Source organism: Dermacentor silvarum, chromosome 2, assembly GCF_013339745.2.
Source record: "Dermacentor silvarum isolate Dsil-2018 chromosome 2, BIME_Dsil_1.4, whole genome shotgun sequence".
Lineage (NCBI taxonomy): Eukaryota > Metazoa > Arthropoda > Arachnida > Ixodida > Ixodidae > Dermacentor > Dermacentor silvarum.
The window spans coordinates 125,395,770-125,419,459 of record NC_051155.1 but is presented as its reverse complement, the minus strand read 5'-3'; the positions used below and the strand labels follow the sequence as shown (position 1 = coordinate 125,419,459).

General features: G+C 47.5%; 1 protein-coding gene across 1 annotated transcript in view; it reads left to right on the top strand.

The window, feature by feature from the left end:
* LOC125943522 (uncharacterized) overlaps positions 1–23,690 on the top strand; it is a 1,494,167-nt gene that overhangs the window by 1,286,408 nt on the left and 184,069 nt on the right. The gene's annotated exons all lie outside the window — the stretch shown is intronic.

Genomic DNA, 23,690 nt, shown 5'->3' with positions numbered 1-23,690 from the left:
GCCAAGCGCTCGGGAATTTTCGCAAAACACAGAGCGCGTACAAGAACCTAGGGAAATGCGGCGTTCGGCGACGAGGCAGCAATACTCGTATATATGAAGAAGCGGCCGTGGTCTCACGATAAAAAATTAGCAGTGGCTTAGCTCGGCTATGCCAGGATATACATAGTGTGAGCTAAGTCGGCCACATCGTTCAGAACCGATAGACCTGGTGCATGGACAGTTAAACGATACCCATTTGGTAACGCTAAAGAGTGAAATCTTCTGATTAACGAGAAAGTTCTTGGACGTTGTATAAACCCGCGCCTCGGTTTCACTCCAATCAGGCGGCGCCGCTAAACTCAACGTTTCACGCATGGCACTACTTACCGGCGTCAAGTCTTTCATGTGCCACAGTCTTTCACACACGTCGCACACATATATAAAGGGATTACTTACGAAGTCCGTCTCGAAGGTCCGAGTCGCATCGAAGGTGCGAGTCGCAAGTTTCACCGTATAGTCAGTCAATCAGCGAGCCTTCACGTCATCGACGGCGTCTTGTTGTTGCTGCTGCTGAGATGGTCGGACACGAGGCTCAGCTTCCTGGCGACGCCGCTTTGCTAGACGTTCCTGCCTTTGCTCCGGTGTCTCCGCAGCACGTTCGGCCTTCTTCTGTTCGTTTTTCCTACGCTCAACCGCTAATTGCCATGGAACTACTTCGGGATCCGATGAGTTAAGCTTCCCCGCTCTTCTGCGGCGCAGAGCAGCAATTTCGCTTTCCTTCTCCGTGGCTATACCACAGTGGCAAACGCCCAGCACAAACGATCACACGCACAGCGCATTGCCCGGCGCGCCAGCTGTCTGCCGTGTGGCGTCACTAGTCCTCGCGCATGCGCAGCATGGCTCTCCAGGAGCCCCGCGAAAGTGCTCAACCTCGGCCAGTGTAGCTCACACTACAAAAAAAGAAAAAGAAAAAGAAGCCGGCAGATCCCACGCCTTGTGGAAATCGATGTTATGCGGAGCAGTGTGCGGGAAGCCTACCAAGCTAACGAAACGACCATTAGAGCACCAAGATGTAGGCGGCTCTTCCATGACCAACATGACACACATGTCATGACATTCATGTCATCAGTGGATTCCCTTTAGCTACACCTAAGAGATTTTAAGGCCTTGCTCATGCTCATGACTATGACTTCTACCACCATCCTTTAGAGTTTCCTTCACTTAGTACCCACGTCCGAACCCATTTCAGTGTTTTTTGAGTGTTAATGTATTTTCGCTCAGTCATTGTCATTTTGCTGAGTCAAGCTCATCACTATGACTTTTACCATCATCCTTTAGTGTTTCCTTTACTTAGTACATACGTGAGAAGCCATTTCATTGGCTTTTGAGTGTTAATGTTTTTTCGCTGACTCATTGTCATTTATGCTGAGTCATGCTCATGACTATGACTTCTACCACCATCCTTTAGTGTTTCCTTCACTTAGTACCTTCGGGAGAACCTATTTCAGTACCTTCTGAGTGTTACTGTTTTTTCGCTGACTCATTGTCATTTATGCTGAGTCATGCTCATGACTATGTATCCTTTAGTGTTTCCTTCACTTAGTACCTACAGGAGAACCTATTTCAGTGGCTTCTGAGTGTTACTGTTTTTTCGCTGAGTGATTGTCATTTTTGCTGAGTCATGCTCATGACTATGATCTCTGCCATCATCGTTTAGTGTTTCCTTAACTTTGTGCCCACATCCCAACCCATTATAGTAGTTTTTGAGTGTTAATCTTTTTTGCTGGGCTATTATCATGACCTACATGACGCGCATGTCATGAGATTTAGTCATAACCTATCAGTTATGTTCGTCATACACTCCTGTTATACTATGCCAATTTTGGTACCTACCAAGTTAACGAAACGACCATGAGAGCGCCAAAACGTATGTGGCTGTTTCATGATGGGCATGACACACATGTCATGACATTCATTCATGACATGACATAGCATTTATATTCGTCATATACTCTTGTCATAATATGCCAATTCTGGTACATACCAAGTTAACGAAACAACCATGAGAGCACAAAGTCGTAGGCGGCTAGATAGATAGATAGATAGATAGATAGATAGATAGATAGATAGATAGATAGATAGATAGATAGATAGATAGATACTATCAAAGTAGCAAACGTTCACCAAGAAATGCTTCGCAGTTAATAAACGTGACGAAAGGTAGGGAGTCCGACGGCTCCGGTATTGAGAGAGAGAGAGAGAGAAACAACATTTATTTACGCATCCTGCGTGCGGGAAGTCACCGGCCACGCAGGGCGCGGGTGTTCCCTATCTGAGGACTACGGCTAATAGAGTCCTATAGTCCCAGGGCCTAGATCCTGAGGACGTATTTGAAGTCTGGAGAGCAATGCCATTTCAAGTGGCTGATTGAGGCAATTCAAGAAAGCCTCCTCATGGTGAAAATAGTTCACCTCGATGAAAGCAATTGAATTAACACTGCTTGGCCAGCTCGTCTCGAGAACCACGAATAATTGTTTACGCAAGCGATTGCTTTAATCCGTATAGTAAAATTTCTTGTGGCTGTCAAACGCTTTTCCGGGGCGGTTCCCGAATATAGTGCAGTCTAAGACTGGGCTAAAAAACAGCGCATATCCACGGGGTGAATGATGATGAGTGCGCGAAGCTCCGGAGGGAATCATCGATAAACCGTGAATCTTCCGTGTAATTCGCCCAGTCTCGCCGCACTAAATCAAACGATTGACTTCCACCAATGACACGCGCCATATGTGACGTCATTCCTATTTTATAACAGCGCCCTTCATTATAATTGCACCATCTCCCGCTTAAGGTCACGCTAGCACAAACGCGTTAGAAACGTGCAGTACTCTCTAGTAAGGGGGAGAGACCACAGCGTCTTACGCAGCCGTTTACACATGCCGGAACGTGCACCGCGTTTGCCGACGCCATCAGCGTTTATGAATACGGGGGTAAAGTATAAACCGTATTCACGCGATCTTGCGCGCGACAGCGACAAGCGACGCGATGGAGATGGCTGTCGCGGTCGCTCGTCGCCTACAAGTCGCACCGCATGCGAGCGACGACTTCGAGCGACGTCTCCCCGGTGTTACCGGTATGAGGGCAGCAAATACTCGCCGAAACTGGCGTGATGCTTGCTTTATTAATTTAAGTTGATGTGTTTTAGTGTAAAGAGCAGCATAAATATTTCTAAAGGTTTTGCACTACGTTATTATCCTTGCACGTATCAAAATCTAGTCGTTTGCTCGTTCCGTGCGACAATCGGTAGTACTTGACTGATGTATATTCAGTTCCGGCTTCGCGCTATTGGCTAGTCGCTCATAGCACTTCCGGGCGACGAGCGACGAATTCTAGATTTCTAGAACCGAGCGATTGAGCGAAAAGACCGAGCGATCTGTTCGCGCGACGGCCCGTTTCGTCGCTCGAAGCCATGGCTCGTCGCCGTCGCGGACAAAATCGCGTGAATCCGGTTTGGGCTTAAGGTGGAGAGGCCACAGCGTCTTACACCAGCTTCTTACACGGGCCGTAACGCGCTAGCACAAACGCGTTAGAAACGCGCACTCTTTCGTGAATGTTGGGTATTTATTGTCATCGTGGTGCGTGTGACCATGTGCGCTTCGTGGCGTAGTGGTTAGCGCCGCGCGTTCGGAAGCGAGGGGTCCCTGGTTCGATTCCGCGCTACGGACACAACCTTCGGAATTTTTTTTTCATAAAAGTAGACGTGGCTACCTACTACGACGACGACGACTACTAATACTACTACTACTACTACAGAGGAGGGACAGACCCACACCCTAAGGAGCTTCGCCCCTAAAACCGCACACGCCTAAAACCCGTACGGTGGCATTGATGGTCCCGGCGCTGGTAGTGGTGTTAAGGGGAGCGTTCGTCCCTCGTGACAGGTAGCATTGTACGACACTGATGCTGAAACGCTGTGCCTCTGGTCGCAGCGTGGTCGCAGACGCTTCCCGGTAAAGCGCTTTGCTCGTCGCGCCTCTTGGCCGTCATATACACACGGCTACCCTTAACCTGGAGCGACTTGGGGTGACTAACACTTTAGAGGAACTTATAGAAGCCCACCAGGCCGCCCAGCTGACACGCTTGAGTTCTACACCTCAGGGACGGAATCTTCTTAGTTCACTTGGTTACCCACCCAGCCCTAGTGTCCTTACATCTACGGGCCTTTCCCCAGCAGCGCGTGCCAAGCATACGGTATCTCCTATTCCCCGCCATATGCACCCTACTCGCCATACTGCCCACCGGGATCATCGGTCACGTTACTTGCCGCGCGAATATCCCATGGGCTGCAGCGCTGTTCGTGTGCTCTTCACTGACGCCAGCCCAGCGGAAGTACGCGTGGGAGTCACGGCAGTAGTGGACTCTGATCTCATGACCTGTATTCGCAGCCTCGGAACGTACATTAACCGACGTCTCCCTCCTGGAAGAACGCGCGATTCCTAGGGCAATCCTTTCCACCTCCTCTCTCGCTCCCTCTACCCCCAATCATATTGTTACGGAAGGATAGGAGGAAAGAAAATAAGAAGATCGAGAGACACTGGCTGCTGCGTGTTGTTGCTGGTCAGCTATCTTGACCACACTAACCCTACTTGTGTATATATTGTAAATACATCCAGTCTATACTCCCAACATCCCCGTAACATATTGGTGGAGGTGCTGGGTACAAAGGCTGGAAACGGAGCTCTGCAGTGGACGTCGCATCACCGTCCCCACCATGACGGACGGTGAGCACACGGGATCAACGTCGTTGCCGCCTCCAACGTCAACGGCACCGTCTCCAGCTACGTCATCGCCCCCATCGGTTGTGGTTGTACAAGCCAAGGATCCCGGAACTTTCTGTGGCACCGATAGTGCCGACGTTGAAGAGTGGTTGGCCATGTTCGAACGCGTGAGTGGAGTCAACAGATGGGACCCTACGCTTATGCTCGCTAACGTGCTGTTGTACCTAAGAGGCACGGCAAAGGTCTGGTACGAAAGCCACGAAGAGGAGCAGACCAGCGGGCACCAATGCAAAGAGAAACTAAAAGAGCTGTTTGGCCAACCAGCCGGCCGTAAGATCGCCGCAAAGCAGGAACTCGCTTCCCGTGCCCAATACCCCACAGAGTCCTATGTTTCGTATATCCAGGACGTGCTGGTGCTTTGTCGTAAAGCCGATCATGACATGACTGAAACTGAGAAGGTCGGGCACTTGCTAAAGGGAATCGCTGACGACGCCTTTAATCTGCTCATGTGCAAAGGCTGTTCTTCAGTTGATGCTATCATCAAAGAGTGCCGACAATTCGAGCAGGCCAAAAGCCGCCGCGTCCTGCCACCATTCGCCAAACTCCCCAATACTGCCGCAACGTCGACTTGTGAAGATCAGCCCACACAGCAGCATGCGTCGCCATCAGAGGACGTGGTGCGAATCGTTCGACGTGAACTGGAAGCGATGGCGCCCGCAGCTTTCTGTTCACGTCGCCCTGACGCTACCCCTCTTTCAGTTCCTCTCGTTCAAGCCATCGTTCGCGAGGAACATGAAAGCATCGGTTTACATTCTGTCTGTACTGTCCTCAACCCCAGAGCCAACGAATGCCCTTCTACTCTGATCCACCGCGACGCTTCTCTTCGCGTTATCGCAACCCGACGAAGTGGAGAACTGCGGACGACCAGCCGATATATTTCACCGGTCGCCGTATTGGTCATGTCGCCCGATACTGTCGCAACTCGTGGCCCTCAACACCTCGCACGCCGACCAACCTGAACCGTTTGGATGGAAATTCCCACCGTGTTTCGCCCTCCGCCGAGTCTAACAGTGCCGACAACTCTGCCAGGAACACGTGGTACAGTCGCTCACCATCGCCTCGCGGACACCAGTCTCGTTCACCATAAACACGTCGCCCATCTTCCCGTTCGCCGCAGCCACGTCGCCTTTCGCCCCCTGTGGCTTTCGACCGCGTTCCTTCGGAAAACTAAGAACTAAAGCCCCCGGAGGTGGTGCTGCATTGACAACTACTGCAGCAAATCCTCTGTCTGTTCCCACAAAGAGAAGCATAATTGACGTCAATGTAGACGGCGTACCTGTCCAAGCACTCGTCGACACTGGAGCCCACATATATGTGATGAGTGCTAGCCTACGTAGACGTTTAAAGAAGGTCCTCACCCCTGCAGCTGCACAAGTGCCTCGTGTGGCCGACGGTGGCGGGCTGGTGGTTCTCGGAATGGGTACTGTACGTTTAAATATAGCCGGCCGCCCTACTTCTGTTCTCTTAGCTGTGATCGACAACTGCCCTCACGACGTTATCCTGGGGTTGGACTTTTTATCCAACCATTATGCTCTCATCGACTGTGCAACCGGCGTCCTTCAGTTGGAACTGCCTCAACTCGCCGATGCTCCAAGCACCGCGCCGCCACCGCGCCTGTGCTCGCTTCAAGATGTGCGTCTGTCACCCGAGGCAATCACTTACATCACTTTGACCGCAAAGCCACAGGTTCCTGACGGTGAATATGTGCTTCGCCCCATCGTCGACGTGCTTTTGAACCGAAACGTTGCTGTTCCGCATACGCTGATCACGGTTACGAATAATTACGTCGTTCTCCCGCTTCTGAACTTCAGCCTGTGCCCTCAAGTGCTTCCGGCTGGCATGTTCTTGGCCAGCGTTTCTTGTACGTCCGAGTTTGACATTGAGAGTATGGATGCCGAGAATGGATTATTAGCACCAATTACAGCTCACAGCTCTGATTCTTTCATGGATGACTTCGCCAAAATGATTGCACCTGACCTCACCTCTGCTCAGTCCGAGGACCTCCGTCTCCTGCTCGAATCGTACAGTGATATCTTTGATTTTGGCGACCGCCCTTTCGGCCAAACGTCTGTTCACCACCATATAAACACTGGACACATGAATCCTATTCGTCGGCGTCCCTATCGTGTATCACATGCTGAACGTAGATTAATCCAATCAGAAGTGGACAAAATGCTCCGCAAAGGGGTCATCGAACCATCAGCCAGTCCTTGGGCTTCGCCAGTCATCCTCGTGAAGAAAAAGGATGGTACCTGGCGTTTTTGCGTCGACTATCGCCATTTAAACAAGATCACGCGAACGGACGTCTACCCATAACCACGCATCGATGACGCCTTGGACTGCTTGCACGGAGCTACATACTTCTTGTCCATTGATCTTCGATCCGGCTACTGGCAGATTTCTGTTGATGAAATGGACCGCGAGAATACTGCCTTCATAACACCTGATGGTTTATATCAGTGCAAAGTAATGCCCTTTGGCCTATGCAATGCTCCTGCGACATTTGAACGAGTGATGGACTCTCTTCTGCGAGGCTACAAATGGACCACCTGTCTTAGTTATCTTGACGACGTTATTGTTTTTACTCCCACGTTCAGCAGCCACCTTACGCGACTCGCTGCAATTCTTGCGGTCTTCCGAAAAGCCGGCCTTCAGCTGAACTCTACGAAATGTCAATTCGGGCGCCGTCAGATTACCGTGTTGAGACATCTCGTTAACGCAACCGGTGTACAACCAGATCCGGATAAATTTCGCGCCATTCGCAGTTTCCCTGTGCCTCGTTCTGCTTCTGACGTGCGCTGCTTCGTCGGCCTGGGTTCTTAGTTTCACCGTTTCGTCAAAAACTTCGCCGACGTTGCTCGCCCTTTCACAGATCTTCTAAAGAAGCACACGCCTTTCTCATGGGGCCCGGAGCAGGCTCACGCGTTCGCCGCTCTCATCGGCTTTCTGACCCCCCCCCCCCCTACTTGCCCACATTCATCCGTCTGGATCGACCGAAGTCCACACTGACGCCAGCGGCCACGGCATCGGTGCTGTTCTCGCCCAGCAGCAGAATGGTACCGCGTGCATGATAGCTTGTGCCAGCCGCCTGCTGTCACCTTCTGAGAGGAATTACTCAATCACCGAGCGTGAGTGCTTGGCTTTAGTGCGGGCTGACGCCAAGTTCCGGACATATTTGTACGGCCGCACGTTTTCGGTCATTACCGACCACCATGCCCTCTGCTGGCTGTATTCCCTACGGGACCCGACAGGACGGCTTGGTCGCTGGGCTTTGCGGCTCCAGGAATTTTCTTTTTATTGCGATAGCAATTATATGGACACTCAAAAGCAGATTTCTGCCGTCGGCGTCGCCGTCGCCGTCGCCGTCGCCGTCGGCGTCGCCGTCGCCGTCGCCGTCGCCGTCGCCGTCGCCGTGAGGTTCCGTATGACGTCATTTGGAGATGAAATCGTCGCCGCGCGCCGAACGCTGTATGTGCGAGTGAAAGGGCGCGAGGGGCGCGTCTTTCACGGGGAGTGAACGCACGGCGGAGAACAAACGCGCGTTCTGCGCCGTGCTCGCTTAAGGGCTGCAGAAGTAGGCGTCTCTTTTCTCCTTTACAATCACCATATATGTAGAGCAAACGCGCCTTCTTCGGACACGCGAGAGGCCGTGGGGGAGGGGGAGGGAAGGGAGGCGACGTTTAGCTGCGGCACCAAGTGCCTATTTATATCAGAGGCTCCAGCAACAGTCACCAACGCCGCACGCATTTTGAGCTAACGCGGGCAAAACGCCGATGGCGTCGACAACAGTTCTGCGTGTTGTTGCTACCAAAGCCGCTCACCTTACTTCGTATGACATTGCTGTGTTGCTATCGCATTCATTGCTTCGCCCTTAGGGCGAAACTGTGACATTTTTTTTTGTCATCTACAAGTCTGGACGTCTGCACAAGGACGCTGACTGCCTCTCTCGTCATCCCGTCGATCCTGCTGATCCTGCTGCACATAATCCGGAGACCTGCGTGTTGGCTTTCACTGACATGTGCGACATGCGCGCTGAACAACATCGCGACGAGTCCTTGCAGGCCATTATCGCCGGAGTGTAATCTGGCAGCACCGACGGCCCGTGCCGCATGTTCGTGCTGCACGACGGCATCCTCTACCGCCGAAATATCAACCCTGAGGGCCCTGAGTTTCTCCTTGTCCTTCCTCGTCATCTACGATCCGTCGTTCTCGAACAACTTCACGATGCACCAACGGCAGGACACCTTGGAGTTTTGCGCACATACGACCGCGTACGACGCCGGTTCTTCTGGCTGAGACTCTACCGCTCTGTGCGTCGTTATGTCGCAACTTGCGAATTGTGTCAGCGCCGAAAAAAACCTCCCCTGCCACCTGTCGGACGACTCCATCCAATTGAAGTTCCCTCTGAACCTTTCTATCGCGTAGGCTTTGACCTGCTTGGCCCTTTTTCGACGACGACTACAGGGAATAAGTGGATCGCCGTCGCTACCGATTACGCGACAGGCTACGCGATAACCAAGGCGTTGCCGACTAGTTGCGCAACTGACGTCGCAGATTTTCTCCTCCATGACGTCATATTCCACCACGGTGCACCTCGACAGTTACTTACCAAACGCGGCCGCTCGTTCTTGTCTAGAGTTGTTGACGACCTCCTCCGCTATTGTGCCAGAGCATAAGCTGTCCACCGCCTACCACCCACAACCGAACGGTCTTACGGAACGTCTTAACCGAACACTCACAGAGATGATGTCGATGTACGTCTCCAATGATAACCGCGACTGGGACGCCACGCTGGCCTACGTCACATTCGCGTATAACTCGTCCAGACATGACACCGCAGGATATTCACCTTTTAATCTTTTGTATGGTCGCGACCCTACATTGCCATTTGACACCATCCTACCTTCTGTGCCACGTGTTACAACTGAGTACGCTCGTGAAGTCATCGATCGCGCTCACATGGCGCGTCAAGTCGCCCGATCTCGTCTATTGGCATCTCAGGATATACAAAAAGAGAGGTACGATTGGCGCCATCGCGATGTTAAGTTCGCCCCAGGTGCTTGGGTGCTCCTCTCGTCACCATGTCGTCGTGTCGGTCTCTCCCAGAAGCTTCTTTCTCGCTACACAGGGCCTTATGAAGTCCTACGTCAAGTTAGCGACGTCAATTACGAGATCTCGCCGTTACAGTTTGCTCCGTCCTCAAGTCCGACGCCAGTTAACATCGTGCACGTTTCGCGGTTGAAGAGTTACTTCGCTCGCAGTTCTTCGCCTGACATGCGCCGAGACGGCGCTTCAGCACCCAGGGGTCCTGTTACGGAAGGATAGGCGGAAAGAAAAGAAGAAGAAGATCGAGAGACACTGGCTGCTGCGTGTTGTTGCCGCACCCTACTGCATATGGTCTGGCTTTGCCAAGACATTCCCCACGTCCCTCCCGTTCCAAACCCCACCCTCCCCTCCTGGGAGGAGCGGCTGACCGACGCGACGGCGACTGGCCAGCAATGACTGGTCGACCATGCCGAGGCGGTGGCTGCTACCTATGGGGCCCCGGACTAAGAGCTCCACCTTCGAGGCACAACTAGTCTCCACGATATTGTAATAAAGTTTATTCTCTCTCTCGACGTGCATCTGACTGGTGGGCGAAAGACGTTATGAAGCGGCTTTACTGCAGATGTTCCTAACTTGTTCTTGAGGAAGTGGCGCTTTAAGTGTATGTTGGCTCCCGCGTACGGGTAAAGCCGGGAGGTAAGGAGAGGGTCACGCAACTTAGGGCCTCAAATAAACACCTCTAACAGCATTCTAAGCGCATTCTTAGATAGCAACCGTGGTTGGTATTTCATGCATTTTACAGTGAAGCTGTATATGGCTAGGTTCTGGCGCATCACGTCCGCGGACAAAAACACGCGTATAACAACAATGAAAAAAGTGGGCCAATCCTGGTGATGGGCAGAACATACGTCCATGCGCAATGACACATACCCCTGTCATCTGGACCGATCCTGGCAATAGTACAGAAAGGGTGCAAGCTCAGTGGCGCATACCCCTGTGGGCTCGGGACCTGTAACCCGCCCTTGAACTACCCTTGTCACACGTGAGACCCAAAGAGATAAAACCAATACGCGGGAGCGATGTACGCCGTTGCCCAAACGCTAGTCTACGACGATGCGTGTCGAAACGTCAGTGATAAAACGTAATAGTCTATCAACCCATAGCTGTGTCTCACTCTCTCTCGACATAGCCATTTACCTATAGCGGCGTCTATAGTGGCCCCTTGTACTCCGTATGGTAATTTGGAATTTGGTAAAGGGGCATGTACTGTTTATTTACAAAGCAGCTTAGTAGGAAAGCAGCCTCTAGAAACAACATGCGTCTTTAGTAAAACTAGGAACTCTAACACGTGTAACGGATCGAGTTTCCTCCCGATGTAGTGCTAAAATTCTGTTATTTACTTATTTATTTATTAATTTGGATTGCTATCGAGGCTTACATCTGCAGGCAGCATTTTTGATAGTAGAGGCTGTTTTCTTACAACAATATGGGAGATAGGGCGCTTGAGTAAGAACACTATCAGTTACAGTAGAGTCATCAAATGCACTGGTTATAAAATTCTTATGAACATAAAGTAGAGGTTTATTATAAGCTAAAGGTCCTCCTTCACTTCTTTGTTCAATCGCGTTCTAATCATTGTGATTAGGAAGAACGGATACAAGAATACAGGAAGAAAGTGAATATTATGAAAGGAAATACCGATGAATAGTATTAATAAAAAAACAGGTACACTATTATGTCTTCAATCTTAGGCAACTTTGTTAGACTCTGTAATATAACATAAGTTACTTTTATTTCAGGTACAGCAAAAAAGCCAACAAGTCATTTGTTCTTCGATGTGGCGCGGTACAACAGGACCCTATCTAATGGCAAGTGCTGATTTTGTCCACTTCATAAAGGCAGGGCACATGTTAAGATATTTAAAAGTACAGTATATCTGGTTTATTTATTGTTACAGTGAGCTGGGACTAAGAGCATGTTCGAAAGGATTGGACGTGTAGTGGCCTACACATCATTTACTTACTTATTTAAGATACCTTACAGGCCCCATGAGCAGCATTGAGTAAGGGGGACATCACTGCAATACAGCTTTACATGTGCATAACGAGGCACCAGGGCCGCAAAAACAAGTAGTAATCATCGTCGCAAAACAGGGTTAAAAATGAAGAAGATGCGGTTGCGTACAATACACCGGCTAAATTTTATCGCGTGTACTGCTCGCGCCCATATCAAACGCGCATGATCAATGCCTCGCCGCCGCCTTTTATGCGGGGTCAGCAGTTGTATAACGGCTGCGCTAAGAGCGTTGTACGACGATACAGGTTCTGACAGAAGAAATAACCTTTGTTTGTTTATTGCGTATACACTGACACAACTCGTCTTGGTGAATTACAGGCAATGTCGTTGCGATGCTAATTATTAGGTGGCAGGATCGAATGGCAGCCATGGCGTCCTCGTTTCAATGGACGCGAAAGGCAAAGATGGCCGTTTTGTCATGAATGAAATCAACAGGTCTCTAAAATTAATGTGTAGTCCCGCATAATGACGCGACAAATGATGAGATAATGGTATAGGGCCGTAAAACTCTAGAACTAATATATGTTTTTTTATTAACTTGCTACAGGGTGTTTCTGACGACCTAACGTCCATAAAGTTCAAAACCAAGTTGACGCAATATACGGTATTAGGATCAAGGTTTTGATGGTTCCCGGCCGTGGCGGCCACATTTCGATAGAGGCGAAATGCAAAAACGCCCGTGTGCTTGCGTTGTAGTGCACGTTAAAGATCCCCAGGTGGTCAAAATTAATCTGGAGCCCTCCACTACGGCGTGCCTCATAATCAGAACTGGTTTTGGCACATAAAACCCCAGAAAGAGAGAGGGTATGTCAGAACATACTTCGATGTTCTTCAGCTACTTCACCGAACACTGTGTGCATTCTGTGCAAGTACAGCACCCAATAATGACGTCAATTGCTTACTCACGCAAGGATTTTATCCGTCTAAGTGCTATGGCTTAGCCGAATGTAATTTAAAACAAAGTGATTTGGCAGCTCCTCTGCACCCCTTCTGCCCATTCATTAGTCAGGTGTCTAAAGCCCTAGAGTCTCTACTCGCAACAGCATTCGTTGCAGAAGCTACAAATCCAGGTCGAGGACAGCCAAGGATAATATCGGATACAACGTTCGTTTGAGAAGTTTGCTATTTCCGGCCGTGGAGGCCACCTTCCTGCGGGGACGATAACGAAAAAACACGTACTGTGATTTAGTCGGACGTTAAAGGGCCCCAGGTGTTCATAAATAATCCAGGGGGCTCACACACGGCGCCTCCAGTGTATAGCAACATCATTCTTGGCGGACGTTACACCCCGTCAATGAATGAATGAATCAATCAATCAATCTATATTTACGTGGAAATTGGGGTAAAAACGTGTACAAAGACCAAAGAAAGTAATCATTGGTTCCAGGAGTATATCGTGAGTACGCTAAACATGAAGTGGGGTGTAAATGTATTGGGTGGTCAGGAAGAAATGTCTGCTTTTCAAGGGTAACTTAATGACGGGAATCAAAGTGAGTTGTGCCTCTAGCTTTCTTTCTATTTCCTCTCGCAGAATCCGTGACCAACAGCCAAGATCTCATATGGTTCATCGAAACATCCCATAAACAAAAACTCACCGCCAGGGAAGCCTGCAGCATAGAGTCAACCTGCCGCCACAATGGCGACTACAACGTGCACCTGCTCTCCACCGGAAACATCAGCTCATCGGACTGTCCTTACCATCGCATACTTTCAAGGTTGCCTAATTTTCACTCGGCAAGGCTGAATGTGAGCGTTGCACTAGCCGAGACTCCGTTGCGTGCCACAGAAGCCGCCCTCAATCGAAGCGTTTATAAGGTAGTACATCTAAGCGATTGGCTGCGCTACGTCGTGCTTTGGAAGCGAGGTGGTGTTTACTTGGACTCTGACGTGATCGTGGTGAAGTCATTGAAAGGAATAAGCAATGCCGCGTTCTACCAGAGCATAAAGTCCAAGGAGGTTGGAAACAGTGTACTATTCTTCGACAAACGGCATCCCGTCCTCGAAAAGATTATCCAGGAGTGCGCACGCTTGTATAATCCGGATTTTCGGATGACATGCGGTCCTTCACTAATGTCGTTTCTTCTTTCAGACACTGCACTTTCTCGCCGAGTCAAGTTTTTTAGTGAGTCGGCGTTTTTTGCTGTTCCGTGGGAGAGCTGGCAGGAATTGTTCCATCCCGAAAAGGCGCCAGCGGTGTTCAGAGCGACAAACGCCAGCTACGGTGTCCACTTCTGGAACTATCTCAGCAAGAAAACGCCAGTGGTGCCCGGATCTGGTTGCGCTATGGACGTTCTCGCGCGCACGCACTGCCCCGAGGTGTACAGACGAGCCTCCATTGAGGGGTACTTTTGAATACACTGTGTGACGCAATCAAAAGTGTACTCGGCATGTTCCAAACAATTCCACCGCAGTGACGTCTTTGCTATACCCTGCCACGACCAATTTCTTGACTTAGTACCACCACACTATCTCCCGCAATAAGGCATTGCGACACGCTGCTCCAAATTTCACACAAGGTGTGCGCGAAAAATGAGCTCTCTAACTTCCCATTCACAAATGTTGTCTTCGTTCAGGCGACCCTCTGTTCGAGAACGTGATATTTAAGATGTATCGCTTGTAGCAGTTGCACAGGGAAACAACAACAACAACAACAACAACAACAAATAAAGCAAATAACATATTAGCATGTTCCGTAACACCCATTGCAAGTTCACTGCCTATAATTACCCTCTATGGGTAAAGCCACTTCACTTAACTAATTCTTCTGAAAGCTGGCTCTTGATGAAGCTCTTTCAGGTCACAGAAACATACATATATGTGGTTAGCGAAGCCACTTATACCGAGCAATCTAATCACCGGGGCATGCTTCCCAACTTCGATATAATCCGTCTTATGTGAATTCCTTCGCCTCCTCCGTGCCGCACAAAGCCCGTTCTTTCTCTCTTCCCTTGCCTTTACCTATTCACTGGATGGTGTTGACATAGCAGCCATCCCGCAAGCGTCAACAATTTGCTTTGGGGTAAAGAAATATATTTATTCCAGCATTAGAGCTGACAGGTCGGCGCGAACTGCTGTGTTGTAGCCCACTGCTTCACCGTAGCCGATGTCCTATACGGGAAACCGCATCGCCAGCTGATGGCGCCGGTTGCTTTCTTACGCAGATAGAGAGAAATTTGTTATGATAGAAAAGGTGAGAGATCAGCCTGACTGCTAATCAGGATTTAGGAAAGGAAATGATCGTTGAAAGAGAAAGGCACTCGAACACTGCATCGTCGAAGTGCTGTTGCCACGACGGTGCAACAGTACTAAGCCACTACGCCACCGCGTTACCCCGGCGCATGTTTTGAGGTAAAGTTCTAGCCATGACAGTAGACTTGTACAAAAGCACTTAGTATCAAACGTTCTCTTTTCCAGGGCACCCGCCGTGGTTGCTTAGTGGCTGTGTTGTTGGGCTGCTCTATGCAGAAGGTCCCAAGATCAAATCCCGGCCACGACGGCTGCGATTCGATGGGGACGAAATGCGAAAACACCCGGGTACTTAGATTTAGGTGCACGTTAAAGTAGCCTAGGTGGTACGAATTATTCCGGAGTCCCTACTACGGCGTGCCTCATAATCAGACCGTGGTTTTGGCACGTAAAATCCTATAATTTGATTAATTAATTTGCCATGTAGGTGAAAGAAATTTTCATAACGGTTAAGAAAACAAGCTATTTTAACACTATTATGATTTTGCATATTTTCCTTGGTTTCAAGAGAGCGTAAGGGGGTAATCAAATCGGAAATATAATAAAGAAACTTCATCATACCTAAGCCGCTTCCATAATTAAAATTAAATAATGGGGTTTACGTGCCAGAAATCACGATCTGATTATGAGGCACGCCGTCCTGGGGTCTCCGGAAATTTGGACACCTGGAGTTCTTTAACGCACACCTAAATCTAAGTACACGGGTGTTTTCGCATTTCGCCCCCATCGAAAGAGCCGCTTCCTTGTTGATTGCCTATGTAACGCCCATTGCAATGCTACGGAGAAAACATTTATAGAAAATTGTTTTACTTTGTCACATAGTTTCCGCATAAGGAAAAATTTACTGGACTGGAAAGTTTCTTCCGGCAAACATATTTAGGTAAAATAGCTCGTGCAGTACAATAATTAGGAAGCATGCTTTTCTTGAAATTTCCTCTCCTTTCCTTGCCTCGAAGAATGGGACTTAGTGCTGATTTACCTCAGAGCCTTTCATTTATTAAGGCGAAAGGCTCATCATTCAGTCCACCTTCAACGTCCTTAAGCGAAAACCATGTCGTCGACAGCGAAATCGTACACGTTGACGACTCGTTGTAGTAATTGACTTACTACACCGACGCGGTACCGTGTCTTACCGATATGCAAACGCTCACACAACAACTGTGATGGCGTGCGAGTCACCGGCGTCATCGTCTCCTATGATTAAGCAAGCAACGCCCGCGCAACAATTCTGATGGTGCGTGGTCACCGTCATCATCGTGTTAATTAGGATAGAGTTAATTCAGGCACTCGAACCCACGATCTTCGGTGGGAATCGAACCCTTGAGCTTATGTGGGAGTCGAACCGGCCACTTTTGGCTTTAAGGGGACGTTAATTAGGCTAAGATAATTATTATATAGATAATTAAGCGACTCGAACCCACGACCTTTGGTAGGAGTCGCACCCTCGCCCTTTGCTTGGCATCGAAACCACGACTTTGGATGTTATTTAGGGCGAGCCTAATTAAGACGCAGTTCAGTAACCTAGCGGTAATTAAGGCACTTTCGCCTTCCCCCTTTTTGGCGTATGCTAAAGTGACTATCAATTTTTCTTATCTCTTTCATGGACATTATTAGATATATTGAGATGGCTGCGCGCCATGATTAGGTTATCCCTCGGTGCCCCTTCCACCTGCTCATTCTTTGTATGTTGACAGATTTAAAGAGTGTAATCGAGTCAAGATGGCATTTCATTACCAGGAATCTGGGACATCGCCCAACAGTGCCTCTGGCAGCCGCCTCTGAAAACATGCGCGTTTTCTATGAGAGAGCGTTGTTTTGCCCAAATAACTAATCATAGAAGCCATCTTTCAAAATATTACTGTGGAAATAGGCTCTAGGACCTTAACCCGACATCTCATGTAAACGGTACCATTACTTACGACGGAAAACCGGTTCCGAAATTGCGGGTGAAGTTCGAAGTATGGGAGTCTATGGAAAAGGCCAAATTTTGGAGGCTTTTTTGGCCAGTAAAAAGCAATTTGCGATGAGCCTATTGCATCGATCGACGTACTCTCGGGCATTTATCAACTTCAATGACTCAGCTTTCAGCTAGTTGCAGCAGCAACTCTTGAAATGGCAAAAAAGTCGTTCCAAAATCGCAGTTTTCATAACAAGGTCACAGAATTTATTGTGGTGCGCTGATAAACCTAGTTTTTGCCTCCAGCAGCACGTACAACCGATAGCCGAGCGTTCTGCATGACCACAGATTAGGATCACTGATACCACGATTGTGTGTTCGGGGGTTCGGAGCCAGCGGCGCCGCTATCTTTTTACCACTTTGTCGCTGCTTAGTTTGGCGGTTTCCCGCCAGAAAAAAAAATCATAGAAATCCTTCCTAAACAAAATAGCTGGCTGGTTTCGTGAACATGCGAACGTGCTTCCAAACTTCTTTTGCACTTTAGGTGTAATGTATTTTAGCACAATAAACCCAGGTTACGTGTTTTGAAAGTTCATTTCTTTCTTAAGGCAAACATTTATGAAGACATTGCTAAGAAATATTTTTGCCTCTTCAGCTATGTCATGGAAAGGCATGTTTCTGCGACTTGAAACGTACCACAATAATAAATAGCGTCCCGTGTGTGCAATTAAAAGACACAGAAGTAGAAAACTTGGCTGCAGCCCCAGACGTAGTATTCTTACAAAGGAATACAGAAGCTATTTGACTGAGTATATTTGCATTATATCAAAGCAGAATTTTTGCGTACCGGATCTTCGGTGCAAATAAAGGCTGTCCTAATTATTTCACAAGCTTTTTTGCTTAGTATAAACCAATACCTCGCAACATAAACATTCTATCCTCAATATGCTGCGCACGTGTCGTATCATTTGAACCATTTCCATATACCTTCACGAAATTCCAGAAGGACTAAAGGTCTTCATATCCTTTTACCACGACGTACGCAGTGTAGTATTGGAAATGACTGCGAAAAGACACCAGGACTTGTCAATGTAGTTTGTCGTGTAGAAATAGAGAACGATTCCAATAACAGACCGCACCTTTTTTGAGATTGGCCCACAAAGTGTTGCAAGAAGACATTGTTTTCGGCTACAATCACCAAAGTTGCTATGCCATTCTGCTGTTCTGTTCTTAACTAACTCTATTGCTGAATCAGATCGCAGCACCATGATATAATTACTGGTACAATTCTTCAGTTATTCTGTGAGAATATTCTCCTACCCTAAATATAACGTGTTTGAATAATTGAAGAAACATGAGAAAGGACCGTGAGGGTTTGCAGAAATGTTCCCTTATTAGAATCGTTTATGACCATATCCGTACGGTGGTATTGTCATGATCACGCCAGCGTCCACTGACACCATTTATCACTTTACTGCCTGTAAATAAAAGTGTCGTTACTTGTGCGTGAGTAGCACAATCGCAGCTGATCCTTTCATATGGGCCCACTCAGCCACACCTTCCATTTTCTGCCATGGTGCCACAAGAGATGTCAATTTCACCCTTGAATTTCTCCCTTTCAGTTTCCTAGAAAGCATAGGGACGTACACAAGACGAACAGGTGAAGTTTTGAAGTATTCCTGAGATTTGAGTAAAATTTCATAGGCAATGTCCTTTATTATCCATTATTTGTTTACATATGTATTACACCTCATTGGTGATAATAATGACGTACTAATTAATAGTGCAGTTCTTCTACTTAATAAGTCATGTCTGAGATGGCTGTCCTGAAAATTAACCAGGTATAAACACTGCATGACGTTGGCTGGAAGGCCATTCATTAAAGAAAATTGTGTGCAGAATAAAGAAAATGCAAGTGTTCAATCGCACAGTCGCCGTCAAAAATTTACGCGGCCGAGGTTCTGCGAATAAGTTCATTTTCAACGCAGCTACGCCCGCAGCCAGTAAAACTATGCAAAACTTTTGTTTTGTTTACTCTAGACCAGTATACGCTGTAAATCCGAATACCACGATGCGTGCCTAAGGCGTAGAAATATAAATATTTTTTTCCCTTCCGGATTACGAAAGCTTTTGACGCTGACTATACGTTCTGAAGGCAAAGTTACCTTTTAGATTATTCGTGATGACAAGCGCGGAGCTCTTGATGATGAAATATTGGAGCATAGAATTGTAGAACTTGTGCAAGCTCAGGCGACTTCACGACGCAAACCTAGCGATAGAAACTCAGAAGGAGGAATACACATTTATTGTAGAACCAGCACTTTATGACTGGCCGGGCCTAAGCCTCCCATGTGGGGACGTCGAGGGCTTGCCTCGCCGCCGCCTCACGGGCGTGCTGGGTTGCGAGGGCGGAGCTCCGCAGAGCCTCACGCAACCTCGACGAGGGGGTCGTGGTGTTAATGTGTGTGTACTGTGATGGGCACTCCCACAGCATATGCGGAAGCGTAGCCGGGTAAGTGCCACAGCACCGGCAGTTGAGGGTACTGTAAACTTCAGGGAATATAAGGTGGAGGCGGGTGGGTGAAAGGTACGTATTTGTTTGTAGCAGACGCCGGATGGTATACTGCGCCCAGCTGAATTTGGGGTGAGGTGGGGGGAAAGATCGGCACAGCATGCGTTTTGTTTATTAACACTGACGACTAGATGAATAGTCAGAGCAAATGAATGTTATACTGTCCGATTCCGGACAGACTCGAGTGTAATGCATACGTTCTATATCACTGTAGGTCCCATACAAATAAAATACTACGCATTCCTGTTCGAATTTTGGCCTGTCTTGAGCCTACCGACTCTTAAGTAATCAAAATAGGTAGGCAATTGCTTCTTGGGATGTAGCCGAGGCCATGGTAGATGTGATTAGTACGTAATGCGGTATATGTGAGTAGGCTGACTGGGATTATTACATGAAGTGCGCCAACGTACCTACGTAAAGTCACGGTGGAAATTACAGAGCCCTTTATTGTATCTATATTGAAGTCATCTGAGAGTGTCTCTGCTAAAAAGTTATAAGTTCAGTAATGTGAGGACTGAATAGCGTTCTGTTAAGCTCTTAGGAAAAATACCATGTACGAAGTTCTATTGTGGTGTAAATTGCAACGTTATCAGCGCTTCCTAAAGAAAGTGACTGTACAAGTCCATCTTTATCGGGCGTTCATGTCACCTATGTACCACCGCCTCACACATGACCTTTATGTTATAAATCTGCCCCGATGCCGTTAGTTACGTTGCGGAGAAAATAAATACCCTTTCTAAACAATGAACCATAACAGCTTCCGACAAAGCGCAGTACGTTGGCGCAAGTCGTCATTTGTGATAACGTTAAGAGCGACAGCCCGTCGTTAAAAATGACTTGTCACTCCACGGTTTTTCTTTTTTGCTCAAGGACGCGACTAACCCGTAGAAGGGTAATCCCTCCCTTCGCATGATGCTTGCGACCTTTCTGGTTCCGGACAAGCGCGTTGTTTGTGTATATTTCAGGCACTTGGCATCGAAAGGCTTAAACCTTTAAACAGCGAAAGGCTGTCACAGCCACTTCGGTAGCTGCACGGAAAGCGCGGACAATCAGTCCACTTTCAGCACACGCGCTCTCAACCAAGACATATTTGCGAGAAAGGGGCTCCTATATTACCCATAGCGAGAAATGTATCCACAAATTACACCTCATTATCCCGATCTGTTTATGAGCCGCACTATGAAGGCCTGTATTCCGAATTATGACAAAAAATATAGTTTGTGTTGTGTCAGCAGCCTAAACATAAAACAGGAAATTGAAGTCATCACATCAACTATCATATATCATAAATTGAAAGAAATAAAACTGAAACTGTACTTCATAATACTCGCACTGCAAACTTTTATGCATGTGATTCATTTCAATTTCCTATCTGTTCCAGGGTAGAAATATGCTGTTCAGTTGGTAAACACAGATTATTTTGCAAAATTTGATAAGAATTCTTGCCTCCAACATATGTTCCTATTGGTCATGCACACTTCTCTCTATCAAATATATAGTCGAAACATCACAAAGTTGAATTGTGAATCATTTAAAAGTTAAACTGGCTTCTCCCCATAGGGGAAATGCCGTAGGAACTTGAGAATGTAATAATACACAATCATTTGGTTGCATAAACTTCCTGGCTATAGGCATGTAATGAAAAGCTCAAATGTATTACACGGCTTTGTATTTTCACAGCAATTTCATCCACTGCATTTATAAAGCAATGCACATTTTTTTTTTATTTTAGCGCGTGAGTCCAAAAACACATACCAACTTATTTACCAAAGCGATGTAAGCTTTCACGAGCTGGTTAATTAGGTTTCATTTGAGCAAATAAGACGACAGACTTTCATGCACAGACAAAATAAGCGGCTAAGAAGCAAAATGACTAGTTATTTCAGAAGAATAACTGAGTTTAGCTATGTAGTGTTAAACTATGTAGCTTTAAATAATGCACATATTTTATACATCGCCGGATAGGGGTCATTGGAGATCGCTGGGCGAGGCCTTCGTCCTGCCATGGACATAAATATAGTCTGATGATGATGATGAAACATTGCCGGAGGTGACCACCCCTCATCCAAGAAATATTTTTTACAGTTATTAATTTATTTCTTTGCGCCGTCAGCACTCGTAGACATTACGGAAGGAAGTGGGTTGAGCAGGCTAAACAAATAGTGCAATTATTAAAAAGTAACTTTCCAATCATATAATTTTAGCTGGTGGTACGTAGAAAAAACTTCACTGCGCACGACGAAGGCAGCTTTACAATTATACCATATTACCTGACCTTACAAAGAATTTGAAAGGGACATTGTAAGTAATTAACAAATTCAGATTACACAGCGTACGCCAGTTGACGTTGCATGAAACTTTCGTTTATTAGCGCTCTTTAGGCACCGGTGGAGGACCAGTCCAACCCAGACAAGGTGGAAACGATACCGCTTACATACGCGTACATATACTACAACACCACAGACAATCCCGTAGAACATTTCCTCCACCACACAGAAGCTAAACCGTGCATATGCAGCCGCTTGGCGCCAGCTCCAAACTAATACGTTCCCCAGCCTTGCTCTCCGCCACACTTCTTACCCTAGCCAGTACCCCGACAAATGTCCTTTCTGTGGTGGTCACCCAAACCTCTACCATTCTACGTGGGAATGCTCTAAACCACCCGGCTTACCTAGAATACCCTACCCCTCCCCATCCCAGTGGGAAGCCGCTCTTTCCAGCACAGCCTTCGACGACCTAGCGATGCCTGATCGACCTTGCCAGCCGGATAGCAGCAGCAAATGAGGCCCTGGACTGAGGGCTCCACCCTCTGGGACTTTGTTACAAAACATCAAATAGAGTTTTCTACTGCTACTATTACTAGGATTTCTTTGGGGAGGCGATACCATTCAAGGGCTGTGCGAGGCCAGAAAGAGCTGAAGGAAGTTAATGTGACTAAATCTGATACGTATTTTGTACAGCTGATCAATACGATGCCATATATATGGTGACGGAGATACAGTCGTACGCGGATATATCAAGCCAACTTATAACGAATTATTCAGTATATCGAACAGCTGTAAAATCCCCTTGAAAATTCCATGCAAATGTAACGGGCTTTTTTTGTAGCAATTTTTTTGCGGGTTCACTTTTTTTCCCAGAGTTGCGTGCAGTAAGTTAGCGGCTCTCGGACGCACTGAGCGGTAAGCCACCGTTTACCTGGGGCGCGATCTTGTAAGCGTTCCAAAATGGAACGAAGGCGTTCCGTTCCATCGAGCCGCACGCGATTGGTGAATTTGAACGTCACGGTTGAAATTGGCCAATCGTGTGCGGCTCGATGGAACGGAACGCCTCCGTTCCATTTTGGAACGCGTACAAGATCGTGCCCCTGAGGGAGTATTATTTTATATATCGAATTACCTATATGACAAACTTTTTGTGATCCCCTTCAGGTTTGATATGTCCGGGTTCGACTGTATCAGTGTACGGGTTACATATTCAAGTTTAGTTTTATTTGGGGTTAGAGTAGCTATTCGATGGTTAGCTATTCGATTTGGGGTTAGAGTAGCTGTTCGTTGAACATATAAAACGAGTGGAGTAATTTTGAGTTCTAATGAGGTAATAAATACACTGGAATTTCACACATTGGATGTATACTCAAATTTTGTTCCTATTAGTGTTGTCTATAGTCGTAACATGAGAGAGGATGGTGGCATTATACGTGTACATGAGCCAATAACCCAACGTTCGATCCGCATTGTTACTAATGTAGATAGGCCGGGTAAGATTAGCGGAAATAGGTTGACCAGGTAAGGTTAGCGGTACTATGAACACGTGAATATTTTTATGAATATACAGGCTGTAACTCCATGTTGTTAAGTAAGTACGTCGAATAGCTGTTTTGAATTGGAGTTGCTCAGATGATGTTGCTGCTACGTCTGGTGTGCCGCAAGGCTCCGTGTTGGGGCCGATTTCTTGCCATTTTTTTAATGCGAAAGCATTATATGCCACGTTACGCGTAAACCCGTAGTTATATAGTCGGTGGCGTGACCGAATGACG